General features: G+C 52.5%; 1 protein-coding gene across 3 annotated transcripts in view; it reads right to left on the bottom strand.

The window, feature by feature from the left end:
- SLC39A11 (solute carrier family 39 member 11) overlaps window positions 1–2109 on the bottom strand; it is a 331048-nt gene extending 328939 nt beyond the window's left edge. For all 3 annotated transcript variants that reach the window (XM_027626247.1, XM_027626245.1, XM_027626249.2), the window contains exon 1: window positions 2012–2109. The gene's annotated coding sequence lies outside the window, so the exon portion shown is untranslated. The remainder of the gene's footprint in view (window positions 1–2011) is intronic.
- Between the last annotated feature and the right edge of the window lie 3891 nt (window positions 2110–6000).

Raw genomic sequence — 6000 nt, forward strand, 5'->3', positions numbered from 1 at the left:
TCCCAGCGCTCTGTGAGCAACCAGCAACCCTGGGCTTGCAGCTCAAGAGCTAGAGACGCTGACTCTGTTAACCCTATAAGAAAACTGTGGCAGAGGGTGGACGGGGCCCTTATGCCAAGGGGCTCGGCATTAGGGCTAGGATTCCAACGTGGTACGGCTGTGAGTCTCTGCAAACCCAGGTGAGGCAAGGTGAGGCAAGGTGAGCCCAGGCTCAGCTCCGAAGCCAGGACGCCTCTAGGAGAAACAGCATCTTATGGATTCGGACTGTGTCTGAATAAAACTCAGGACGGTGACTATACCAAATAAAGAAAAAATACTGTATTTTTTAAAAACCCACCTATCTACATACTTCATCTTGTTAAGTGTCACCCTAAAATGAGTGGTTCGTGTTTGTTGGTAAACCAAGACATCTGGATCATGACACCACCCTTCTATTTCTAGCTGTTTGTGGATAAAATCTGAAACAGCATTTACAAAGAAACGCCTATGGCTATCATCCTCTTAGTACTTATCATCCAAGACAGGTCAAAAAAGAAAAACAACCTTTTTTTTTTTTTTCAGTATTGAATGTGCCTTTCAACAGCTAAGAAAACAGAAAAGAGGAAGCCATTTCCATTTGCCAACAGGCCAAAGTCAACGTGGGGTTTATGGGCCAGCCAACAAGAGAGCTCTGGGTGTTCCTGGGGGCTAGTGGGAGGGAAAGCACTATCCTAGCCTGTCTCCATTTACCTGAGCGCCCGAGACATAAGGAAAAGGGACAGCGAGGCCAGGCACATTCTTTCCATCCCCAGAGTCACAGTATTTACCAATGATAATGCCAGCCCAGTGCCCCCCGGAGAAGTTTCTTCCATTTGCTATTTTAAATCCTCACTCCTGGAAGGGTGATCTGAGCTGGTCCCACCTTGGGAAATGCAGGCTCTCAGGCTGAATCAGAATCTGCATTTTTTTCAAGTTCCGTGAGGGATTCTCACACGTGTTGCAGCGCAAAGCACTAGTCTACGACAGAGACCCAGAGCTTTGAAAGTGAGTTCTCCTGCCCTACGAGGGAAGGACTGGTCAGGCTGACGCAGAATCTCAAGAGAAGGAAACATTTTCTCCAAGAGGTCGACCACTAGCACCTCCTGGAAGACAGGAGCGCCAGTCACAGCCCCTCAAAATCAGCTTCCACGATGGGGCTCAGACTTCCTTGTGAGCCGGATGTTAACACATAAACCTTGATTAATTTGCAAGAGGAAGGATTATTCCCTGCCCTCCCCAACTTTAAAGATACCAACACCACCCAACCTGTGTCCACATTCTGCTAAGGCCGCAGAAGAGGGGACCCTGACACAGGATTTCTTGCTTTTCTCTCCCTCGCAAACCTGTTGCCCTGCTTCCAAGAAACTCAAGATGTTGGTGATGTTGCAGAGGTGGGAACAGCACCTAATAAAACTGCACACATACACAGCCCGACTCCACGAGGAGAATCCAGCAACAGGACTCGGGTTTGGGCGGATGGGACTGTAAGAAAAGTTCTCTAATACCTCGCTGCTCAAAGTGCGGTCCGGACCGCGGACCCAGGGAGGGGTTAGCAATGCACAAGCTCAGGCCTGCTGCACGGTCGCCAGATTTCCAGTCAAGTTCGAGAGGCCATGCTGACCCCCAGAATGAGCGGGAGGGGATGCAGAGAGGCTGGAATTGTAGCCACCTCTGCTCCCGGGGCTCCGGGGGGGGGTGCTCACATGCCATCGGGGACGCACTGAACAGAGGATTTGGTGAGCCCCTGTCAAAGGAAGGCAGGTCAACACCCTCCATCTGACCCCGGCCAGAGGCAGAGGGGGCTCTGGGCGGCCTTGCCCTCCGCGGCCACCTGCCAAGCCATCCGGCTTCTCCTCCGACCCCCTCCTCTACCCCCGGGGGCGCCCCCTTCCAAACTCCATTTCGCCCTTCCAAGTCCCACGCTCTCCTGCTGGCCCCAGACCCCGGGCCTCCAGCCCAACCAAGGCGCTGAAGGGAGAAAAAGCTGACTCACTACGGTGCCCTCTCAAGCCCCCACTCCACTTCCATCAGCCCCGCTGCCGCTGGCTCAGCCGGCTCCACTCCCGAAGTCACTTCCTGCTTCCCTCCCGGCACACGTGTCCCTCCAGCCACCAGGCCCCTCCCCGCCGGCTGCGACTGGCAGATCCCGCCCTGAAGAATAAATTCTCTGGTTCACAGCCCTCTGCAGGCTCGGAAACAGATGGGGCGGGTAGAACAGAGCCCGGAGGCCAAGCGGAGGACATTCTGCATGTCTAAGACTCCACAGTCTCCTATGAAGCCACAGAAATCCCGGAAAAGAGCACCTTGTAACGTCCCTGACATCATTTATGTCACTACCCTTAGCAGCTGAGTCCAAGGCCCTGAGTGAGCAGCAGAGCAGGATACGTTGGGGGGAGGGAGGGGAAGATTGGCTGGGGGGGGGGGGCAAGGCGGGGGGGGGGGGCGGGAACCTCCTACTATTAGCATCCTTCTCAGGGTCAATGGCCCTCAAACTATAGCTCCCATCAGAATTCCCAGGAGGAATGTCAAAAACACAGAATGCAGGCCCTCGCAGAGGTTCTGGCTCTGGAAGTCAGGGTGGAGATGGAGATTTTCTGTTCTGAACTAGGATTTGCTGATGCTCTGGTCCTGGGACCCCTCTCTGAGAACCACTGCTGCAGGTCAAGAGCTATGATCTCCAGGCCTTCTATAAAAAGACCAGAGGGTGGAACTTCTAGGCTTAGGCAAAAATGCAAACAGGATGCCCTGTTTAAATTTGAATTTCAGATAAACAACAGAGAGTGTTGTTCTGTCAGTGTGTCCTGGGCAATATTTGGGACATACTCAGGCTCAACATATACTTCATATTTGTCGTTTACGAGAAATCCTAATTTAACCGGGTGGCCCATATCGTATCTCATGAACCTATCAGAGGGTAACCTGCTCAGAAAAACTGTTCATCATCACAGCGGCCACAGAGCAGGGGATCCAATAGGAGCTGGCTTCTGTCCAGAAAAAGGCGGCCATCCGCGCTGATGATGGCCCCCGCGTGCGTGGAGTGTAGGGAAAGAAGATGGCATGGAGACTGCAGGGTGCTCTCTGCCCTCAGGAGATTCTCAGACCAAGGAGAGAGCCAGATTCAGCTGTCTGACCACAGGCCAAAGGGGCTTACACGGCAGAGATTTATGTTCTCACGTTCCGGAAGCAGGAAGTCCAGGAGGTCCAAGATCAAGGTGCAGATTTGATCCTTGGTAAGAGCTGTCTTTCTGGCTTGCAGACAGCTGGCTTTTCACTGTCCTCATGTGGAGAAAGAGAGATCTCTCTCCCTTCCTATTCTTTCTTATAAGGCCACCAATCCGATCTCATGAGGACTCCCACACTTAAGGCTTCATTTAAGCTTAATGACCTCCGAAAAGCTCTATCTCCAAATGTACTCACACTGGGGGGTCAGGGCTGCAACATATGAATTTCATGGGTGGAGCCCTCCTGCATAGGATTGGTGTCCTACCAAGGAGACCCCGCAGAGCTCCCTCTGCCTTCTGCCGTGTGAGGACACATGAGAAGTCTGTGACCCAGAAGAGGCCCCTCAGCCCACCACGCTGACACCCTGATCTGGGACTTCCAACTTCCAGAACTGTGACATGACACATTTCTGTTGTGTACAAGCCACCCATGAGTCTTGTGGTATTTTGTTATAGCAGCCCGAATGGGCTGAGACACTCCATCTTACAGATAAGGAGACTGAAGTTCAAGAAAGCTCTGTGGTGAGCCCAGGTTGACAGGGTAGTGTGGGAATCTGAGCCCAGCTGACTCCAGAGGTGGTACTCTTCCTGCATGGGACACACAGGGTTCACAGACTGAACAACCTAGTCAGCAGAGCCCTGGGTGGGCCTCAGGCTGGGGGGCCAACTCCCAAGGGACAAACCCCACCATTTCCCTCCTTTCCCTCAATGAACCCTGCACACACACTCACACACACCACTAAGCCAAACATCCAAACTGCCTGTCTTTCTCACACACCCCCGTGGTAAGAGGTGCTCACAGTGCAGACAGAAGAGAATGTTGTTTCCTTAAAGCGCAGTACACTGGTTCTTACCTCCAGCCACACCTGCCCTTCCCGAGTCTCTCCCCAAAGAGCAAAGGTGCCCTGCAGCCTCCATAAATGGTACAGGGGAGGAGGGAGGGGGTGTGCAAGACATAGGCCAGAGCAGGCACTAATGAAAGGGGGGGGCAGGGTGTTAGGCAGGCAATGAGGGCTGCCTCTCAAGTGTCCAAAGCCCATAAAACTAACTGATCTTGACAGTCAGCAAAGGAACCCCAGGGCAGTGGGATGGTGGCCCTTTCCAGAGGAATCACTGTGGCTTGATCTGGGTAAGCCACTGGAGCCTCGGGGTGGGGTGGAGGTGGGGGTGGAGGCAGCGGGTCCTGGGTCTGTCTTTCTCTCCCCGTCCCTCCCTCCCCTCCCCCCTCCCGCTCTGCCCTCCCTCCCTTGTCTGAGATCTTGGTATCTCTTACAAGGTCCTATGGCTGCTAAGGACAGGTTTTGGAATCTGACAGCCTAGGAGGAATCCCAGCTTGGCACATGAGTTTCCTTGGACAAATCCCCCAACCCCTCCCAGCCTCAGCCTCCCCGTCCTGAGACAGTGACTGGAGCGAGGCCCCCAACGCCCAGTCCAGCACCCATCATGGCAGCCTGAAAGATTATCCCTTGGCCCTCTCTCCTTCCTTCCTTCCTGCCTGCCTTTACAAGATGGCTATTTCAGGAGCCTCGGTGCCCGGCACTCTGTGGGTCCCTGGTACCCCCAGGTCAACTAAGCACCTAGGTTGCTGGGAGTGGAGAGTGTTCTAGGTGGGGAGGAGACCAGGGCCCATGTCATTGCTGATAACTTCCCAGAGGACTCAGAAGAAAAGGACCTCAATCTAAGATCTTGTGATTTCTTCCTCATACTAAAGTAATATTCATTTTGATACCAACATTTCTTTTTTTTTTTTTTCCTAGAGAAGACCCTTAAAACTGCATACACTTCAGAACCCACAAAACCTGACATGCCCTGGGTGCATACTTAGAGATTTCAGCCAGAAAACAAATAGCTTCCTCTGGTAGGCAGAACAGTGACCCCCACGAAGATGTCCATGTCCTCATCCCTGAAACCTGTGAATAGAGACCTCCCACGGAGAAAGGGTCTTTGCAGCTGTGATTGAGTGAAGGATCTTGAGGTGGGGAGATTATCCTGGGTGATCTGGGTGGGCCCAGTGTCATCACAGGGGTTCCCATCAGGGAAAAGAGGAAGGAGGCATGAGGACATGAGCAGAGGTCAGAGCAAGGGATGCCAGGGGCATGTAGAAGCCAGAAAGACAAGGAAATAGATTCTCCCCTAGAGCCTCCAGAAGGAGCACAGTCCTGCCAACATCTTGATTTTAGCACTTCTGACCTCCGGAATTGTGGGATGATACGTTTGTGGTGTTTTAAGCAACTAGGTTTATGGTACTTTGTTTCAGAAACTAACACACTCCCGTCTGCATGGAAGCATCCAGTTTCACTGGTACCTTTCTCTTGTGGCACCAGGAATGACCAGGACCCACACTCGGCCCCTGCCCACCATCATGACTAGGCAGGACAGACTATATAATTTGTGGGACTTGGCACAAAATGAAAATGGGAGGCCACTTATTCAAAAGGCAGGAAAAAAGCGCCCTCAAAAGTACTAACTGGGGCACCTGGGTGGCTCAGTCAGTTGGGCATCTGACTCTTGATTTCGGCTCAGGTCATGATCTCAAGGTCATGAGATCGAGCCCCACGTCAGGCTCCACACTCAGCATGAAGTCCGCTTGAGATTCTCTCTCTCTCCCTCTGCCCCTCCCCCTGCTCTCTCTCCCTCTCTCTAAAATAAATAAATCTTTTTTTTTAAAAAAAGGACTAATTAATAAAGCCCTTCTTTTCTTCTGCATCTCTCCTCTGCTCACTGAAGATTCCAGTGTCCCACCAGACTTTGCTTACAAAAC

Source organism: Zalophus californianus, chromosome 16, assembly GCF_009762305.2.
Source record: "Zalophus californianus isolate mZalCal1 chromosome 16, mZalCal1.pri.v2, whole genome shotgun sequence".
NCBI lineage: Eukaryota > Metazoa > Chordata > Mammalia > Carnivora > Otariidae > Zalophus > Zalophus californianus.